At 50.5% G+C, this 19,333-nt stretch overlaps 1 protein-coding gene across 1 annotated transcript in view; it reads left to right on the top strand.

The window, feature by feature from the left end:
* Glis1 (GLIS family zinc finger 1) overlaps positions 1 to 19,333 on the top strand; it is a 69,339-nt gene that overhangs the window by 23,202 nt on the left and 26,804 nt on the right. The window lies entirely within an intron of this gene.

The following is a 19,333-nucleotide window of genomic DNA, read 5'->3' as shown; positions in this document are numbered from 1 at the left end:
ACATCGTATGAGGCCACTCTGTGGGGACTGCTGAGCGCTCTGACTCCTTCAGCCTCAGCCAAGCCCGGCATGTTCTGAGACTTCCCCGAGTGTGCCCCTCGCCAGGACCGTTGCTGTGGTGTTTGCCTGATGAGGAGGCAGCTGCCAGCCCACTGTTTACCTTGGGCGCAGGGGCTCCTCTCTGGCAATGTTTCCAGCCACAGAGCGAGGGCAGATTTATGGACTGGGTTACACAGAAATTATTTAAGGCCCTGGTCGGCCAACAATAATGTAAAGACACACAGTGCCTGTTTGGAGACAGATTGCGGTGTCGGTGCCCACACTGCGGTCTGATTTACAGCATAGGCTGACGATCCAATTAGCAGGCACAGCAGGCTTTGAGCTGAGACCAACGCCTTCCAGGATTATGTAGACTTTCCGGGTCCCAGCTATGATGAAATTATAGCTGGAGGCTTGTAAAATCATGCACGGCTTATAAATACAGCGTAGTCTTGACTGCCCTGCCTCTCAGCTTACCTGCAAGACCCAGGAACCCCCTTAGGCCTGGCTGGTTGTTCAGAAATCCTGGAAGATTATTGCAGATAGATCTGGCTCCGTCTGGCTTACTGTGTGTCCTTATGTAAGTGCCTACCCTCTCTGAGCCTGATTTTCTCACCTACGACTTGACCAATAGGGCCGAGTGAGACTTAGGAAGAGTGACAGAAACTCTGCCTTAGGAAACCAAAGAGACCAGGTGAAGATGGTAGAGAACTCTGCAGAGTCCCCAGCATGCATCGCTATGCCACAGTGGAGTGAGCATTCAAGATCCTAAAGAAAACAGACATCTCATGGCCTCCTCTCTGGTTCTCTGCCTAGGGGCATGATGGAGAAACTTGGCACCGTCAGGATAGGGGTACTGAAGACTAAAATACTGCCCACAGTTCTTCAGGTAGCAGGGCCCGGGGTTGTGCGCAGTCTCTGGGGGTCCTCAAACTCCTCTTGTTAGTCTAGGACTCATCGGCCACCTTCATCTACTTCTGAGGAGCCCACGAAGCAGATATGGTCAGGGTCTTCCTAAAGCAGCCGCTGCATGCATGACCACCCCCGTGCCTGGAACACACTGGACACAGGGTGTCTGCAGATACGTGCTGAAGGCCTGGTAGAGCGGTTGTGCTGCTGTGTCCTAAGGGGAGCCAAGTGTAGATCTCACCAGCAGCCTGCGTGTCACATATGCCCCATCTCCTACCCCTACTCCACCCAGCATCCCTCTCACTGAAACACAAAGACCGAGACCAATGACCTTGGGAGGGAAACTTATGTCCACTCAATGTATGTATGGATTTTCCTGGTCAAAGCTGCCTGCAGAAGACTCATTCATACCTTTGTAAGCTGGGAGTGAGTTCATACCTATAGCCCTCAACCTAGGAAAGCCTGGAGAGGTAGCTACGACCCCAGGGACAAGTCAGCACCTAGGCACAGCTGGCTTTTCTTTGCCCGGCTTTGTCGTGTGCTGCAAACCCCTGGCTCCTCTGTAGATTCTTCTCAGGTCTGAGTTATGGAGGTGGTCCTTGCCAACAACCAAGTCCTGCAGTTCAGTACCTGTGGTACTGTGTGCAGGCTGAACTGCTTGGACTATTTTTAGGAGAGTCCAGAAGGCAGCTCTGCTTGGGCAGTCAGGGAGGTCTTCCCAGAGGAGAAAGCCCTTGTTCTGCACCTTGAAGTGCAAGGGGTCATTGGCCAGAGGGGGAGCAGGAAGTCTTTTCCAGGGGAGAGACCATTGGGACCAAAGGGGTGGGCATGTGTGTGTGCATGTGTGCGTGCATGCCAGTGAATCGCATATACAATATGTAGGGTCCGGATTATGTGGGTGTGTATGAGTGTGTGTAAATGAACATGTCAGTGCATGTGTGTACAGTCATGTCAGAAACGTGTGGGGTGGGATGGATGGCTGTAGACAGTGAGACAGGTGGGTCTGGGAAAGAGCAGAGCCAAAAGCATGGATCTCTGCTCCAATCTACGCCACAGGTGTCACACTTTGACCCCGAGGACAGAGAATGCCGGGCTCTGCTGAGTGGTCACAGGAGCCTCCTCATCTTCATCCCTGGCTGAAATGGCCTGGCTGGAGCAAGGAAAGGCCAGCAGGGAGCAAATGCTCAAAAGGACAGTCCCGGGGACCAGGGGATTAACTAGCAGTTGAGAGATGAGTTAGAGCCCTTCTGACTCAAGATGAAAAAAACTCAGGCCAACTCTAGGGCTGAACAAATGCCAGGGAAGGATTGTGGCCTGAGGACTTTTAGACTGACAGTCTCTCTCCATGTGTGACAGGCCAGCAGTTCCCAGTGTCCACCCATTTTGTGTCAGGTTAGCCTCTGAGAAGGATTGGACACAGCTAATAAAGGCATGGGCTCAAAAGAGTGAGAACTCCAAAAGATGGGATCTATACAAAATGTTGGAGGCTAGCAAAACCTCCTACATTTTCAGTTATTGTTTCTGGGAATTCCCAGGGTTCTATGGAACATTCTAGGCCCTTCTAGCTCTGGCCTGATTCTTAGCTTCTGCTAGTTCTTACCCCTATCTATCACTTGGGGATTCGTATCTTTCCTCATTTCAGTTTCTAGGACAAAGCAGGCAGGCCTCGGACTGCTATGTGCTGTCTAGAGGTCTTGACTTTCAGGCTGGAGGGCACTGTGTGAAGCCCCGGAACTGGAGGGAACCTGGACACATGCAGTGGGTTCATAAGCACTGGCTATATATAATTCTGAGACAGAAGAGTAAAGAAACACAGTCTGGTGGTGTCCCCGCCCTATGCACATACCCAGAAGAACACATCAATTGAGTAGGGCAAATGACTCAACACATGGGGGAAGATGGGCATCTATTCATTCATTCATTCATTCACTCATTCATTCACCCATTCATTCATTCACTCATTCATTCATTCACACACCCTTTGTGATCACCCTTTGAGTCAAGCTCCTGTGGGCTCTATGACACAAGTGGAATGTTCTTGATCTTGACAGCGTAGTAGGAAAGCCAGACAGGAGAACAAGGCGTGTGGGCAAGTGACTTGACCTTTGGGAAACAAGTTGTAATTTGTTAGATGTGGACACAGTATGATTCAGGAGTATTATTGTCTTCAATACTCTGGAAATCTCCTAATGCCAGAGTAAGGGTGGGATTAGGAAGGTCAGAAGGGTCCAGGTTGAGTTCATAGACGCAGAAGACCTAGTGTTTAGTGTGGAAATCATGATGGGTTACAAATAGAGACCTCTCCAAGCTAGGATCACGTTGACTGTCCCCTGCCCCTCCCCAGGGTAAGATCACTTTGACTGCCTCCCCTGTGTAACCAGCGCACCAGCTGTAGCTTTGCTCAGTCGTTTTTGTGTTCATCACACATTTGACAGTGAGCTCTCTAAGCCCAGCAAACAGTCCCTGCTGCAGGCCCTGACACTGCCAGTCCCACCAGCTCATCCCTCATCCTCCAGGGCCAGGTTCCTCAGCTCCTGCTTTGATTTGGGGCTCTCCTAATGACATTTGATTGGCAGTAACTAGAGTCAGCGTCAGCTCAGACCGAGGCTATTTATGTGTTCTCTTTGTTCTGTTAACAATTACTTCAGAGGGGCATATGGAATGGATAAGGGGCTACGTAGAAGACAGAGCTTTTCAAGACACTAGAAGCAATTAGACAGAAACTAACTATTTTATTGTGCTTCATTTATAAAAAGACATATTTACCTAATCTGTCAGGTTTTGCAGGAATTAAATTGGAAAAGATATTCTGAAAAGTAACTGGAGTGAAAAGGTATTTCATGGTAGCTGCTTCATGGGACTGTTTCAAGGCCCACCTGATGGGCCAGATCCACACTTCCCAATCCACCCTGCACTTCATGCTGGTGCCTAGAACCTCAGAGGCATCTAAACATTTTCTCGTCTTCTCTCTTGCCTATCCCAGTGCTGAGCATCAGTCCTGCCTCTCTCTCTGGATTCGGCTTCCTATCCAAGTGGCACAGAGGCGTTAACAATGCTCTTTGCCTTGGTCTCTCAATCTGTGAAGTGGAGATCATGAAAATCACACCTAGCACTGGAGTGATCTGATTCTAGGGCCTGGATGATACAACATCCATGCTGTCTGGGACCTTCAAACCAACAGAGGCCAAGTAGATACACTTTGTTCCCAGACCTAATCCATAAGAACTCTGTGGGGATGGGCGGGAAGGTGAAAGGTTTAGGAGAGCTATCCTGGTGTTGTTCATGTCTCACATTCAGCCCTAGCCAAACATGAGGCTGCTTGCAGAAGGTCTTGGTAGCAGTGTCCATGAGAGAAGGCTGTGTGTGGTCTATGCTTAACTTCTTCCAAACCTAGAGGGAAACATCTTTCTGTGTGCTGGTTTCCCTCTGATCACTCTTGGCATGTTCCACAGAGACTCTTTCCAGGCCTCTCCAGAGAACAATGGACAAGATCCCAGCTTAAGAGGATAGTCCTGGCTGTGTCACATGCTCACACACATAGCAGCAAGCCGGTTCATAGGTGTCCACTACTTTGTGTTGAGAAAGGCTTAACATCCTGCAGCCACTGCAGCCTTTCTAATGTTCTACCCCAGGGGACAGCCTCCTCATGGCCGAAACGTAGCCTGGTTAGAGATTATAGGAGCAGAGCAAGCCCAGAGACCCCCCTCAGCAAGGGCCTTGCTCTAAGGAGGGAGAGGAGAGGGACTTGGTCACCAGAGTAGAGGTAGCCAGTCCTTCGATATGAATGTTAATGTAAATCTTTCTAGAACATTCTGGCCTCAGGATCCTTGAGCCTAGAAAAGCAGGTAGGGTCACCCAAGTCTGCTCAGAGAGAGTTTAAGGCATCCAGACAATGGCTAGGCCACTCCCTGCTTTTGTGGCTGTTCTAATGCTGTACCAAGAAAGCATCATCTCCATGTCTCTGAGGCTGTGATGGAACCTGGGAAGGCAGTGTGTTCTTTCAGGGTGGCATCTCCAGGCCCAGAGGACATGCTCAGGTTGGTGGGCTGTTTGCTGCCTCTCTAATATGACCCCAACCCTTCCCTACCCACACCCATCCCCTAGTGTCCCTGACACCCCCAAGCTCAAACCCAGACCTTCATTGATACTAACAAATTACTTAGCCCTGTAGTGACAGATTTGCATTGAATCTGGGCTCTTCCTCATAGTTTCAGTGTGACCTTGGGCAAGCCACTTCTCCTCTCTGAAGGCCAATCTCTTTTTGTCAGCTAACATGTATAAGTAGCCAGGTACTCTGTAACGCAGTGGCCACTCCTCCGCATTGTCCAGCAGGGCTGTGGTGGGATCTTCTGAACACCTTGAAGAAGGGACTTGGGACATAGTTCCTCATTTGACCCAGATGGCTGACAGCGTCTCCATGCCTCAGTTTCCACATCAGTCAGCAGGGGTTCTTACCCCCTCACCTTGTTTTGGGAAACTCACAAAGCATAGGGGCCGAATGGACAGGTGCTCTTGGAGAGCAGACACTGGACTTCCGGCTACAGTCTGGCTTTTGCTATACCTGGAGGCAGCCCTGACGGGGGCACTGGAGCCAGCTGAGACCCTACCACTACCCACCTCAACCCCACCCAGCCCACTCAGGCACCTTCTACCACATTCCGGCCTCAGGACCTTTGCAGTGACTGTTCCCCTAACGAGAGTTCTAGAACTCTGGAGCCTATCATGGGGTGCCTCTTCTCAGATTGGCCTCTTCTTCATAGAGGCCTTCCCCTAGCTACCTCCCAGACAGAGGTCACTTTAGTTTGTCACATCATTAGGCCAACTGTTTTCTTGATCATATTACCCTGCCTGACCTTGTCTGCTCACTGGAGTGGAGTCTGTGTGGCCTCATAGTGTGGGACCTGCAGAGGCCACATGGATGCTGTTCCCCATGCTGTCCATCAGGGAAATGCCCTGTACCTTAAGACACTTAACAAGTCTATAGTTAATGTGTGTGGGCACATGGCTATCTGTCTGAATAGGAAAGGCTGCCTCAGACAGGGCACAGCATCCAAAAGCTGTGTGAACTGAAGCTGGGTGGGTCCCTGGAGCAGGCAGACTCCTGTCTCCTGGGAAATCTGAGGGAAGTAACCCAGGCCAGACAGAAAGACCGAACTGTCTAAGCCTACCTAGTTCAGCCCAGGTGCACGGTGGAGCTATCCCGCTCTTCCACACAGGCCATCCAGAGCTGTGGGATGGGTTATGGGGTTTGAAGAGAGGCCAGGAAGGCTGGCAGTCCCATAGCTAGCTAGGGATGGGTTGCAGCTGAGACCACCATAGGCCAAGGTTGTTCTGTTTTTAAAAGCCAGGTAAAAGAAACCTGTGTGGGTAGCCTCTCCCTGCCCAACTCCCATCCAAGGTTGGATGATAAAAATAGAAATAGGAAGGCTCACAAGAGGCAGCTTCCTGTGTGGCTGTGGCTGGGTAGAAGGGCCTGACTGAGCAGGGTTAGGGTGGAGGCTCTTAAACCATGGGAATGTTTGCTTTGCTTCCCCCAAGAACTGGCTGTGACCATGTAAATCACCCGGAGGAGATTTAGAGGGTCCCAAATGCATCTGTTGGTTTTTATAAAGAAAGAAAAAGACAACAATCTCTGTGGGCTGCATAAAGTATTTTAATCATTAATGAACAAGAAAGAGCAAACCCCTGGAGCAGGCAGGAATTCAAGGGGAGACTGGTGAGGGCTCCCATCCCCCTGCCACCTGGGCCCCCGCTGTGCAGAACTGGTCCAGGCGTAGAAGCAGCAGGCACGGGGGAGGGGCTGTCGGAGGATTTGAAGAGACCTGCTGGGTTCTCCCGACTGTGGCCATATCATCCATCCTTAGTATCTGCTGCTGAGCGTGTGTGAGGTGCGAGAATAGTATGTATACTGAAAATGTATGAGGTACATAGAGTCCAGGGTTGTGGGGTTCCGGGCTCAGTGACAGTGTGTATGCATATCTATATGTATGTTAGTTAAGCTTTCAGCTACTTAAAACATGTCATCTGTCTATGTGATTATATGTCTACAAATTGTGTGTCTACACGACTATGGGTTACATAATCTGAATAAGTGTGGGGCATTCGAAGTGTGTTGGGTGGGTATAGTTACAGAATATATGTTATGTGGTTGGAGGCTCTTAGATGTAAAAATGTGGGAATGTAAGTGTGGGTTTTAGTGTGGGGTTGGAGAGTTTGTTTAGTTAGGCATGTGCATATTGGGGATGTGTTAGGAACAGGTACCGGGTATTCACAAGAACCATTACCCATCTATACCCAAGGCACTCACATCCCAGACACCACGCCCAGACACTCCTTACCCTGTATATGTATATATTGTTGTATATACTGCATAGCCTGGAGGGCTGCCACATACTGCAAGATGAATGCGTGTGTTTCATGGTTGGGGGTAAGTTTCAGGAGGTTGCTATGGTTGTGTCATATCCCGATGTTTAGGGAATGTCACAGGGATGTACAGTATGAGTATGTACCTACTAGATATGCCTATGTGGTTGGGCAGGTGTGTGTTGGAAGTCGGGGAGGACGTGTGTGCATGTGCAGTGAGTGGGGAAAATGAGCCGGGCTGACTCGGCCTGTGACAGGGTAGGATGGTTAGCTTTGCCTTGAACAAAGTTAGGTCATCATGTGCATGTGTGTTAGATCTAAGGGGTTGGCGCCTGTGTGCTGGGTGTGCCCTGTGTGTGTTTGAAGTATGCACCATGCATGTGTATTGGTATAAGGAATTGTTGGGTGTGTATTATGAGTGTATATAAGAGTCGGTGTGTATCGGGTGTGCCTTGTGCGTCTTTGGAGTACAAAAGGTTGGTATGTGTTCTTTGTATGTTGGTTGTAGAGGTTGGTGTGTGCATGCTGAGGTGCTTACTGTATATGGGAAGATATTGTGTGTACGAAGCATTCATTGTCCATCTGTTGGGTGTAGGGGGTTGGTCTCTTATGCGCTCAGTGTACATTGTTTGGTTGATCATATGTTGAGGTGTGTGTGTGTGTGTGTGTGTGTGTGTGTGTGTGTGTGTGTGTGTGTGTGTGTGTGTGTGTGTGTGTGGCCTAGGTGGGTTCTCATGTAGTCCCATTCTATCCTAGCTGATGTGTAGGGATAGTTCTTGGAGGCATGAGTAGACCAAGAGAATAGAGAGCTCAGATGTCAAAGTCTAGGTGTGGTTACTACAGAAGCCTGAGGAGAGAGTGGGCATCCAGGAAGTCAGGCCTAACCTAGGAAAAACAGAGAACTGGTCCTTCCATCTCCAGGAAGCCCACCCTTGGAGGGACATAACCAAAAGCAATCTGTGAAGCAAGCTCTCATCATCAGGTTCTGTTCGTGTAGCTGTGCTCTGGGATGCTGTCCGTAATGACTGACCTGCTATCTTCCCGGCAGCCTAGGGAGGGTCAGGACCAAGACAGCCCTTCCACTGACAAGAGGGCATGGATCTAGGACTTAAGGTCCACTGGATGCAGTGGGGGCTGGGGCACCCTCAGCTTCTTCAGCAAGATGCTTCCACCTGGGCATAGGTTGGGAGTGTGGTTGGGCCACCACAGGTCCCAAGATGATGGTTCCTTACTTTCCCAGGGGCTCAGGAACTACAAGAAGCAAGTGATTCCCGTTCTTTATATAAATAGCACAGTCCTGAGAAACTTCTCAGGGAATAGAAGAGGACTCCCAGTCAGGGGGAGGAGACCATCATCTGGCCATTTCTGCCATACCAGATGGGGTGCTGAGCGCACTGTCAGACTGAGTGAGAACTTGACAGGCTGTCAGCAGGACACTCCACCGAGAAGAGCTTACGTCCCAGCTTGCCCTCAGCTTGGATGAGGTTATTCACCTCCCTGCTTCTCAGGTTCCCACTGGTGTTGTTGAAAAGATTATGAATAATTAGGATTGTTAAGTGTAGTTTATAAAAATGAGATCTCCCAGGAGTCTATGGTACACTGTGCCCATCCTTTTTCATAGCAGTATTATAGTCCCTTATGTGAGTTGGGGTAAAATATACCCAGTTAACTATTGGACTAGTCTTCTGCTATTCGTATTTTATAACCAGAACATCTATTAACTATCTTCTTGCATAAAACTGATCCGCAGGCCCACAGTGGAGAGGTCAGAGGACAATTCGAACTGGTCCCTGTGAGTCTATGTTCCTCCATTCGCAGTTAGAACTCTGGGGTCAGAGTTCCTCTGGCTGCTGCAAAGCCAGTCCCAAGATGCTCATGCCTGAGCCCTTCTGATGTCATCAGCCTAGAGTATCACTGTCCATGATTTGCAGTGATGCATCCTGAGCCACAGCCTTTCCTCCCTGTGAGAAAATATTCCTTTTTTTACCCAGTAGAGCATGCTTGCCGGTAAGGAATCTAACTCCCTTTGGGATAAAATCAAATCCAGATCCCTCAGGATTGACAGGGGTAAAAGGAAACCCAACCACCCCACCCCACTCCCATCCCCACCTCACCCCAACCCCCACTCTGGTATCAATCTAATGGCTCTAACACCTGCAGGGAAAGCCACACCTCTTTACAAGGTCATCTGCTGCTTGAGGTCCATGTCAACCCCAAGAGGCTCTCCTTCCCAGAAGTAGTTTTGGCAGACTGGGTTATGTTTGTCCCTCATGCCCCAGGATCCACTCTGCCACTTAGTAGATAGCTGAAATGAGCAGGTTACAGCTTTGTGGCTGCCTGTCTGCAGTGTGGGGACAATGACAGCAGTGACCTATGGAGCTGTGGGAGGAAGATGCTTCTGCCTGGAAAGGCTTCAGTGTGGCCCCACGTGTGGTAAGAATTATACCTGTGGCTTTTTTTTTTTTTAAAGATTTATTCATTTATTATATATAAGTACACTGTAGCTGTCTTCAGATACACCAGAAGAGGGCACTGGATCTCCTTACAGATGGTTGTGAGCCACCATGTGGTTGCTGGGAATTGAACTCAGGACCTCTGGAAGAGTAGTCGGGTGCTCTTAACCGCTGAGCCATCTCTCCAGCCCATACCTGTGGCCTTTGTTTGGCTCAAAAACAGTCACCTTTGCAGTCACAGATCAGGGAAGGGACTCACCTGAGCCACAGTAACAATCTCACAGCTGAATGATAAAGAGACAAAAACAGTGGGCTTTTTAATGGACAAAGGCTCGAGTGACATTTCTCTGAGCAGTTGTAGAGAAAAAGATGTTTGACTCATTAACCAGGAGCCTGGACATAGCAATGAGAAGTGACTTGACACTGCTTAATGGCAGTGACCAAAACCATGGTTCTCGTACAAGGGTTACAGAGTTGTGGAGACACCAGAACCATCCCTGGCTTTAGAAAACTATCCGCAGTTCTTCAAGCTAACATAAGGTTGGTGCCTGTGTGGACTTCCATTCTGTGTGGAGATACTGAAGGGAGGATGAACGTCCACACCAAAACCCGTACGTGAACATTCCAGGTCTCACTAACCATAGCCAAAATCCAAAGAACAGCCCAGGTGTCCACCAGTAGATGGACAGATGAACTCCACACAACAGAATACTTCCTTGGTATTACTCGTGTGTTAACTTATTACGTTTGTGTGTGACGTCATGGCAGGGCATGAATGCCACAGAGCACGTGGGGATGTCAGAGAACAACTTTTGGTAGCTGGTCCTCTCCTCCATTTAAACATGGGTTCTAGGAATGAATGCAAGTTGCGTGGCTTGCACAGCAAGCAAGTTTACCCACTGACCCATCTTACAGGCCTCCAAAGAAGATTGTGAAGCCCTAAAAATGACTGAAGTGCTGTATACAGTCCAACATAACACAGAGGAGTCTTAGAAACACGAAACTAAGCAAAGGAAACCAGGCATAAAACCTACATGCTATGTGATTCACTTACATGTCAACAAAGAAAGGAAAGGACCAATCTGTAGGAGTAGAGAGTCTGGCTGCAGTTTCTGGGGACTCAGGAGAGGGAGAAACGAGGACTGAGTGACAGCCAGTGGCCCAGGGTTTCTTTGAGTGAAAATGTTCTACAAACCATTGTGGTGATGGCTTCCCAGGCGTGAATATGCTGACACCCACTGAATTATATGCTTTAAGTGGTGGGTTTTATGGTTGTGTGTGTTCCCTTTCTGCAGAGCTGTTGAAAAGCATTACTGAAGCCTCTGGATGACCACAGGGACACACACCCAGCATATCTGGCCTCCAGCTTGACCTCTGTGGTTCAGCTTCACAGGGCAGGGGCCCAGGCAGCTCAGCAGCTTCTGGGCAGATGCAAGGGCTGCCCCTCAAGCCCAGGCCCAGGGCTGTGGCCACAATGCAAGGCAGAGGAGTATCAGGGTAGCAGAAGCTTCGCTTCTGAAAGGTCGTTTGTGACAGTTTTATGTGGGGTCAGGGTGTGCTGGATAGAGAGCACAGTCCTCCCTCTGCCCCTCACAGGAGAGACTGGCCCAATGAGCTGAGCTCTTCCTGGGGGTGATGAGCCCTATTTCTGATGAGAAATGGTCGCCACGTGCCCTGGTGGGCTCTGACAACTGGCATGAGGAGAGTTGCATACTGTACTCAGTCCTAGCCTACACCTGCGTCATCAGGTTTGTGTTCCGTGACTCAGTCCTCCCAGCAGCCATGAACAATTAGCAAATGTGCCCTAAGTCTCGGCCTCACCATTCTGCAGGTCCCTGCTCAAAGCTCTGCTGGTGGGGAAGTTCTTGGGGTGCTCAGTGTGCTGTGGGAGCTTTTGCCAAGTCAGACTGGATAGTGGGAGGGGAGCAGGCTCACAGACGTGACTGACTACGGTGTCCTGCCTCAGAAGAACCCATGCTGTAAAGGAGTAGAATCCAAGGCCAGTGTGCCATCTAGCACTGTGACCATGACAGGAGGGGCAGCCCTGACAGCATCCATGGCTGCCTCTACTACCTGTCACCTTATCCAGCTGGACGCTGTTGTTGGAGGAGGGAGAACCTGGGACCAGCAGTCTGAGCCCAGGGCTGGAAGGTTGGAGATGAGGTCAAGCCACCGTAACCAATCTAACACTCGGTCTGGAGCCTATCTTTGTTGTTTGTATCTGCAGCACCCCCACCCCCACTCCACACCTCAGACCGTCTGTGATTAGAGCCTTCTCCTTCCCCAGCAATGGGATATGGGTCAAGGAGGCTGACTCTGATGGAGTGGTTTCCTTGCCATCTGCAGACCGTCAGGAACACCTACAGGATACCTGGTCCGTTGCCTGGTCACAACAAGGATTGCACCGTGTCTGACCTCTTCCTGAAGCAGTAGAAATAAGCACAGAGTCTGTGCTGAGTCTGAGGCAGTGATGGAGGGAGGAATATGGCCAGGAAGCCTAGGGAAATCAAGGGGGGCTTCTGAAAGGGATGGTGATGAGCTGGAGTGGCCAGGTGACGGGCATTCTGAGAGGATGGTAGTGGAGGGGGCACATGGGTACCGGCTGCGTGGAGCAGACCACCCTTTACTGCTCCTGCCACTCTGATCTTGTTTTAGTCCTTACACTAAATCTATTGCAGAGAGGGTCATGTGACCTCTACTGCAGGACAGGGCACAGGTGACATGCTCAAATCCTGAGCCAGCAAGAGTCAGAGGTAGGACTTGAACTTATCTCCTGATCCATGGTCCAGGCCCTACCCAGGTGCCTCAGGGTGATACAGTGTTTGAGGCTGTGGTGATGGGTGTTGAGGGTGCCTTTGCCCCTTCCCAGGGCTCTGCACCTCACTGTACTTCTGGGGCTATGGTATAGCCATCGCCCTCCTCGTCTGTCACCACCGTTTAATTAAACCTGTAACTGTCTCCCTGATACCTCTGTCATCACTGGCCAGCATGTGTGACACAAGATCTCAGTGAGCTCATCCTTGTGAGCAGGCATCCGTGACCTTCATTCAGTTCATCCAGGGAGTACCCTACAGGTCCCCAATATACGCAGCACCATGGGCTTCATTCCAAGTCATTTGCCCACCACTTCCCTACTCGTCAGCTCCTCCCAGATGTCACCACACTGTCCGCATGTCTTTATGAGGAAAACTTAGTGGAAGACCCTGTGGCCCTGTCACGTAGAGTGAGTGTCCCATCCAGACACGACTCAGATATTCCTGCCGACACGAGAGTAGGCACGTCCTGTAACCCAAGGTTACCTGCTGAACTGAGAGACAGGTCTAGGATTACAAACTCAAACAATCCACAAAGGACCGCACCAACCACTAACTTTTTACAATAGAGCATAGTATGACATGGGACACAGTGAGGATAATGTTTGAAGAAATAGAGTATAGCAAAAAGGGCTCCTGATGGCACACTCACACTTGACCCCTGTGATCATTGTGGAGGGTTTCCAGGCCTTTCTCTATCACATGACAAATGCACTAAAGGTAGCCATGCTGGACTTGCTTTCCCACAGACAGTGTATCTTAGACATCTAACCACGCACAGTTAGCAGGGGGTGGGGGATGAATGAGTGAATGGATGGGTTAATGGATGCCACTTGGCCCTACTATATGCCACCAGCCAGCCAGACCTGGGAATCACCTAGATTACCTTTCCCATGTCGCCAGGCACCCAGTTCCCTCCTCACAGCCTTGGAGCTCAAGTTCTATGTCTGTGCTGAGGACTGTGGGTAGTAGTACGTCAGCAGTGTCTGGCACTGTCTCTTCATGAAGCGCTGAGCTGTCTCGTCTTTTACTCTCATGGTGGAGCAGGCGTGCTGATGCCCAGAGTTAGGTGGCTCATACCAGTCACAGCCTTGGAGGGGCACCAGAATCTGCTGAAGCTCGAGTTAGACAGGAGGGCATCGGAATTAGAATCCAGACACAGGTGACTCAGAGATCAATACTTTGTCCAGCAGGATGAACATGTGGGAGCATATTCTGCCTAGGACCACAGGAGTGCATACACTGCCAGATCTAGGGGACAGAGGAAGCCTTGGTAAGCCTTTGGGCTGCTAGGGTGTCCCCACCTGTCACATGAAGACCTTTGGAGGCCCAGCTAAGCCTGACAGGTTTCCTGGGCTGAGGTAGACTGAGGAGGCTCAGGACTTTATCCCTAAAGGTACCTGTTGTGGCATCCCAATTGCTGCCAGCCCTGACACTTGAGGCTATCCCAGGAAACAGGCTGTCCCTGTAGGCCAAGAAGCTGGACCAACAAGCCCACAGGGCGGGCGGCAGGCTATGCTTCCATTCTAAGCCCAAGATGGGTTTTGAACAGTGACAACAGCATCTGGCAGTCTCCGAATCCCTGACCGTGGGGTGGGCATGAAAGGTGATGACTAGAACAGAATTCTGTAGAATTCAGAATAGCAACAGGGAAGCCTGCAGGAGAGTGGGCGGGGCATATGGAGGACAGAGGCCACCCAATTTGGATCCTGGACTACAGCTCCCTCCTGGATCAGGCCGAAGACTCCACTTTCTATCTCTGGCCCTGTTGTCAGTCTCAGGGTCCTGCCTGGGCCCAAGGGCTAAGCAGCAGTTTCTTTCCTTTGAACTCCGGGTACCCAGGTCACAGCCACCTGAACGCTCAGTGCAGCGGCATCTTCCCCTTTTTGTCCTCCTCAGTGTTTGAAGCCAAAGCTAAATGTTTTAATTTCACATTATTCCTGACATAATGCTAATCAGTTCCAGCCGTCCCCTGAGTCAGGGTAGTGAGGCTCCACACAGCCAGGCATCTGGGCAGCTGGCTTCCCAGAAAGTGCCTCATGTCCCCCGAGCTCAGGAGCATGGTACAGCGAGCACTTCCCCTCAGGGACTTGCTTATCACATAGACATAGTTCTTTGGTTTTCATAGCTGATGCTTCAGTGTGGTGATGGCTGTCTGTTTCTCTCTGGCTCGAGAGGGGGAGCACACACACGGGTTGTAGAAAGCCTAGGCCTTGGTGGAGCCCAGACTGGGCGGACTACACTGCTGGAGATTCGTGGTTTTTACGAGTACTCAATATGGCCGTGACCACATTTTCTGGTGACTTAGTAACTCCTCTTACTCTAGCCATTTCTTTACTGTGGTCAATGTTTCCTCAATCCCTGTAACACTTTGTTTTTGGTTCAGTACATAGTAAGAGCCCTGGTGTTGGATGTCCTTGGAAGCCTCATCTAAGAAAATCGGTACAGTGGCCCTTCCATCCAGGGGAGTCTGGAGATCAGCCAAGCAGGACTGCTTTACTTCATAGTTAAGGCTGCTGAACCTGACTGAGGGGTGCCGTTGGTGCCAGCGATGGTCTTCCTTTTTGTCTGTGTTTCTCCATGTTACTTACATCAGAGTGCATTCTGAAGCCCACGGCTGGATTATGAGGAGAATGCGTTTAACTTTTAAGTTTGCCCCAGCACAAGTATCTCTGCCAGGGAGGCCATCCCCAGAAGCCCACAGAGCAGCACCTAGCAGTCTCCAGCTTTCTCTCAGTTCTGGGACATGCACGCTTGTGTAGAAACAAAGGACCCTCTGTCTCAAACACTGTCACCTGCTAAGCCATGCTGCCCCATTTCTGGTCAAAGTCCACTTGTCCCCCGTCCATCTGATCAAGTCTGCACTGGTTCCAGAAAGTCTGTCTTCCCAATTCCCAACTGGTAGGGGACAGACTTCCTTGAAACACACAGACACTACCAAAAGGGTAGTCAGGGTAGATAGAGTACTATAAACTCCCCTAGGGTTTGGCCTCCCCACTTGGGAGATCCCTTCTTTGTCCTGGCCAGAGCACTGTTTGTGAGAAGGGAGTTTGGGAGGACTTTGCTCTTTCTCCCTCAAGCTCACCCCTGGATCTAACTTGGGAGACCATCACTGGGCAAGCTACCTCTCCACTCTACCCTGGAATCTGGCTCTAGAAGAGAAAAGGTCTTCCTTGGGTCACGCTTGCTCCTTGTTTTTATTTAGTCCTTAACGGGTATTCACATACACCGGGAACCATCCCGGGCACTCTTGAGGGTTAATGGCAGAAGTGTCATTTGAATATTAACTACATGACTCATACGTATAGTCTGCAGAGTTCTTTCCACTTGGTCTTGAGCTTGATCCAAAGCTAAGAGCTTGCCCCATCCACTCTCCTTTCTGCCGCGTCATCTCCACCGTGTCACCTTTAAGTACTTACAGTTCTCTCTGTTCCACACACACCCACTCTACAGATGAGAACTGAGACCTAGTGGGGAAAGACACTTCCCTGGGGACCTGTCCTAGTGACCGATTCTGTATGGCTGGTTAACTGGATGTCACTATGGACACTGGAGAATAGGCCATAAGCAGAACCACTGACAGCAGATCCCTCCTGACTGTGAGACATAGAACAGGGGCCTTGACTGGCATGTGGGCCTCCTTGCCTCATCCAGCTTACTGGCTCCTGGAGGAGCTGTGAGATGTGGACCTCCATAGCTGGATACCCTCTCCACCTACCTCCTAGAACCATAGTCTGAACACACTGAGGCCCAGCCCTAGGTCATTCCCTTGCCATTCGATGCTTCTACTTACCCATCTCAAGGACAGAAACCCACTCTTGCCTCTCCCAGGGTTGCTCTGATGCTGATGGGACCAAGGAAGAGGAGTGCTCAGCACACTGGGGCCCTGGCCACCAGGATGGTTCTCCTCAGCACATTTCCTCTGTAGGCGGACGTCTGTGGCTGAATGTGCAGACAATTGCTGCTGCTTTCTCTGTGTCCTTCACTAGATCAAGGGTGCATACAGGGCTCAGGTCCTGGACCCAGGCTGTCAGAGTTCCTTCAGGCCACCTCTACTGGGCACCCTCCATGAGTCTGAGCACTGCCTTCCATCTGTGTTGCAAGTGTGATGTGAGGCTTCAGGGCCTCAAGCAAGGCACCACGAAAGTGTGATCCTTGAGAAGGAAGAGTCCATGTCAGCACCAGTGGGAGGAGTTTCAGGGCAGACCAGCAGGAAGGACGCTTAGGAAAGGCCTCAGTACAAGCCAAGCCTAAAAGAATCAGAAGGGCTAAAGAGTAAATCAAGGCCATTGTGAGAAGGGGCAGCATGGGTGTAGGCTGAGAGCAATGAGGTATGGACCAAGCTAGAAGAGGGTGGGAGATGGGCACGGGAGGCCAGAAGGAAACCCACTGTCTTGAGGTTTTCATGGTCTCTCTGCCCAATCCAAAGTCAGCCTTACATAGCTACCCTGTGGAAGTTAAGAGTCAGGGTACCCTAGCCTTTTCTTCCTGAAGCTTCTGTGCTACACCTTAAAGATACCTGGGTCTAAAGAGAGGGTATATCTGGGAGTACAAGACTATATATAGCCTTGGGACCCAACTTCTACTAGTGGGTATCTGGGTGCTGGTGTGTCCTTGGGGAAGCCTTTTGTCTCTGGAAGCATGCCTTTCTTCCAGAGCACATGGACTGGCTGCTCTCTGAGGCTACTCTCATTCCACACACGCCAGTGTCTGCGTGTATGGTGTTGCATACAGGCAGTGTGTCAGTGAGTGAGTGTCTCTAGAGATGGTAGAATTGGCGTGTTTGTGACGGTTACGGTAGTATCTGCAGCTTGTGTATCTTTGGGTGTGTGTACAAGCAGTGTGTGTTGTCCTGAATGAGTTGTAGGGTGTCTGTGTGGTGGGAGCGTGTGGAGTATGTGTGCAGGGCTTGTGTATGAGAGAGCATATCTAGGTCTTGGTGTGTATATATGAGTGTGCTGGTGTCCTAGGTTTGTCTTTGACATACTGCTAAGTTGAGAGGGAAAGAGTCAATTTTGGGGTACATATGTATGTGTGCCTGTGATTCTGCGTCTCTTATCTGGTGGCCTGGTATGCATGTGTCAGATAAAAAGCTATTCCCCTGCCTCCCCTCTCTTGGGGCCTGGCCCCTAGCCAAGCCTCTCTGTATACCCCTGAAAGACAGGCCATCTCGGTCCTTGCTGGCTGACAAACATGTCTCTAGGCCTCCCTCAACTACTAGGAGTAGAAACCCATTTCACTTGTGGAGAAGGCTTTGGGCCCAAGGTGAGCCTGACCCAGAGTGGTCATTGTGGTCCTGGTAGGGAAAGGTTCAGGTACCACATCCTCGGAACCCTCTTCCCAGGACAGGCATGACTCCTCTGTCCCCTCCCCCCTTGCCTTGCTCTATCCCTGCCACTGCCATAGCCTGCCAGCTTCTCTGGGTGGTTTCAAGGGCTCCTGGAACTTGTGTTAGCCAGAGGAGATTGTCAAACTGGCCAGCCTGGGATGAGAATCTTCTCCCAGGCACAGAGCTCAGCCCAGGGGCGGACCCCAACCCCGTCCTTAATGAGCTCCAAGACTCTCACCTGCTCTGGGCCTCGGTCTCTACCTTTAATGGAGTCAGGTACTCTGCCTACCCAATGGCCTTGGGGAGACAGTGCTTATGAGTTTGGTCTGCTCACAGGTATGTGACAAATGTGACAGTTGCTACAGGGGAGAGTCACCTACTGCATACAGCTGCCTACTTATTCTTCGTACCCCAAATTGAACTATGCCCTCCTCCAGGGGCCTCATAGTCTAGAGGCAGAGTCCAGGCTAGTGTTCTTCAGCCCCACATCCCCACGTCTTCTACGCTTGTCTCTCCCCTTCATGCCTTGACCCCCCCGTCCCCAGAGGACTGGCAAAGCCCGGGGCTCTGGAGAACCCTGTGAAAGCCACAAAGGGATCATAGGCTGGTACACTTGCCCGGGGCCAGCCAGCCTGAGCCTCTCCCAGGGTGAGGGGTTGAGGAGTGGCCCTCAATTCCCGGATGGCTAGCCTTTAAAGCTGGCCAAACACAGCATTGTTTGACATCTTGGAAAAGAATCTGGCACCGCACATTTCTCCCATCTAAATCATTGTAAAGTAACTTAAAAGTTTGTACAAAAATGAGAAGTTGATCTCTGAATGGCCTGCCAGGCTATTGTAACCCAATATATTTTACCCTTAAACCAGAAATGTGTTTGTTTAGAAGCAAGTCACTGGCAAATGCCAAATCTGGAGGCATTTCCTCCCCTGCCCTGCCGCACGCCCCACTCCCCCAAACCCCTTCTTTATTCTCTGCATCCAGCTCCTTCATTAGGGCATGAGAAACTGGGCCTTCCTTCCTCTTGGGCCATGTGAGCTGCAGCGAGGAAACTTGACATTCATTAGGCACCAATTGTGTGCCAGGTCCTACTCTCAGTCTATCAGTGTATCACTCCTCAGAGCTGTTTGTGATGGTCCCGTTTAGAGGCAAAAAATGGGGACAGGGATGGGATCTGATTTGCCCAAATTCATGGTCCTTGTTCTATGTGAATTTATACATGGCATCATCCTACACCTTATGTATGAAACAGAGCCCTTGATTCTTCTCCAGGGGCCAGAGGGAAAGACATCATCACCAGAGCCAACTGTGTCCACCACCCAGAAGGTTCTCCTGCGGGGTCTCAGCCCTTACCCATGAGCAAAAAGCTCAGAAGGCAACTTGCTGAGAACCCAACCAGTCCTACAGATTTTAAGCCTAACCCAGGGTCT

Source organism: Rattus rattus, chromosome 1 (assembly GCF_011064425.1).
Source record: "Rattus rattus isolate New Zealand chromosome 1, Rrattus_CSIRO_v1, whole genome shotgun sequence".
Classification (NCBI taxonomy): domain Eukaryota; kingdom Metazoa; phylum Chordata; class Mammalia; order Rodentia; family Muridae; genus Rattus; species Rattus rattus.
Note: the sequence above shows the minus strand (reverse complement) of the source record. Positions and strands in the feature narration are given on the sequence as shown.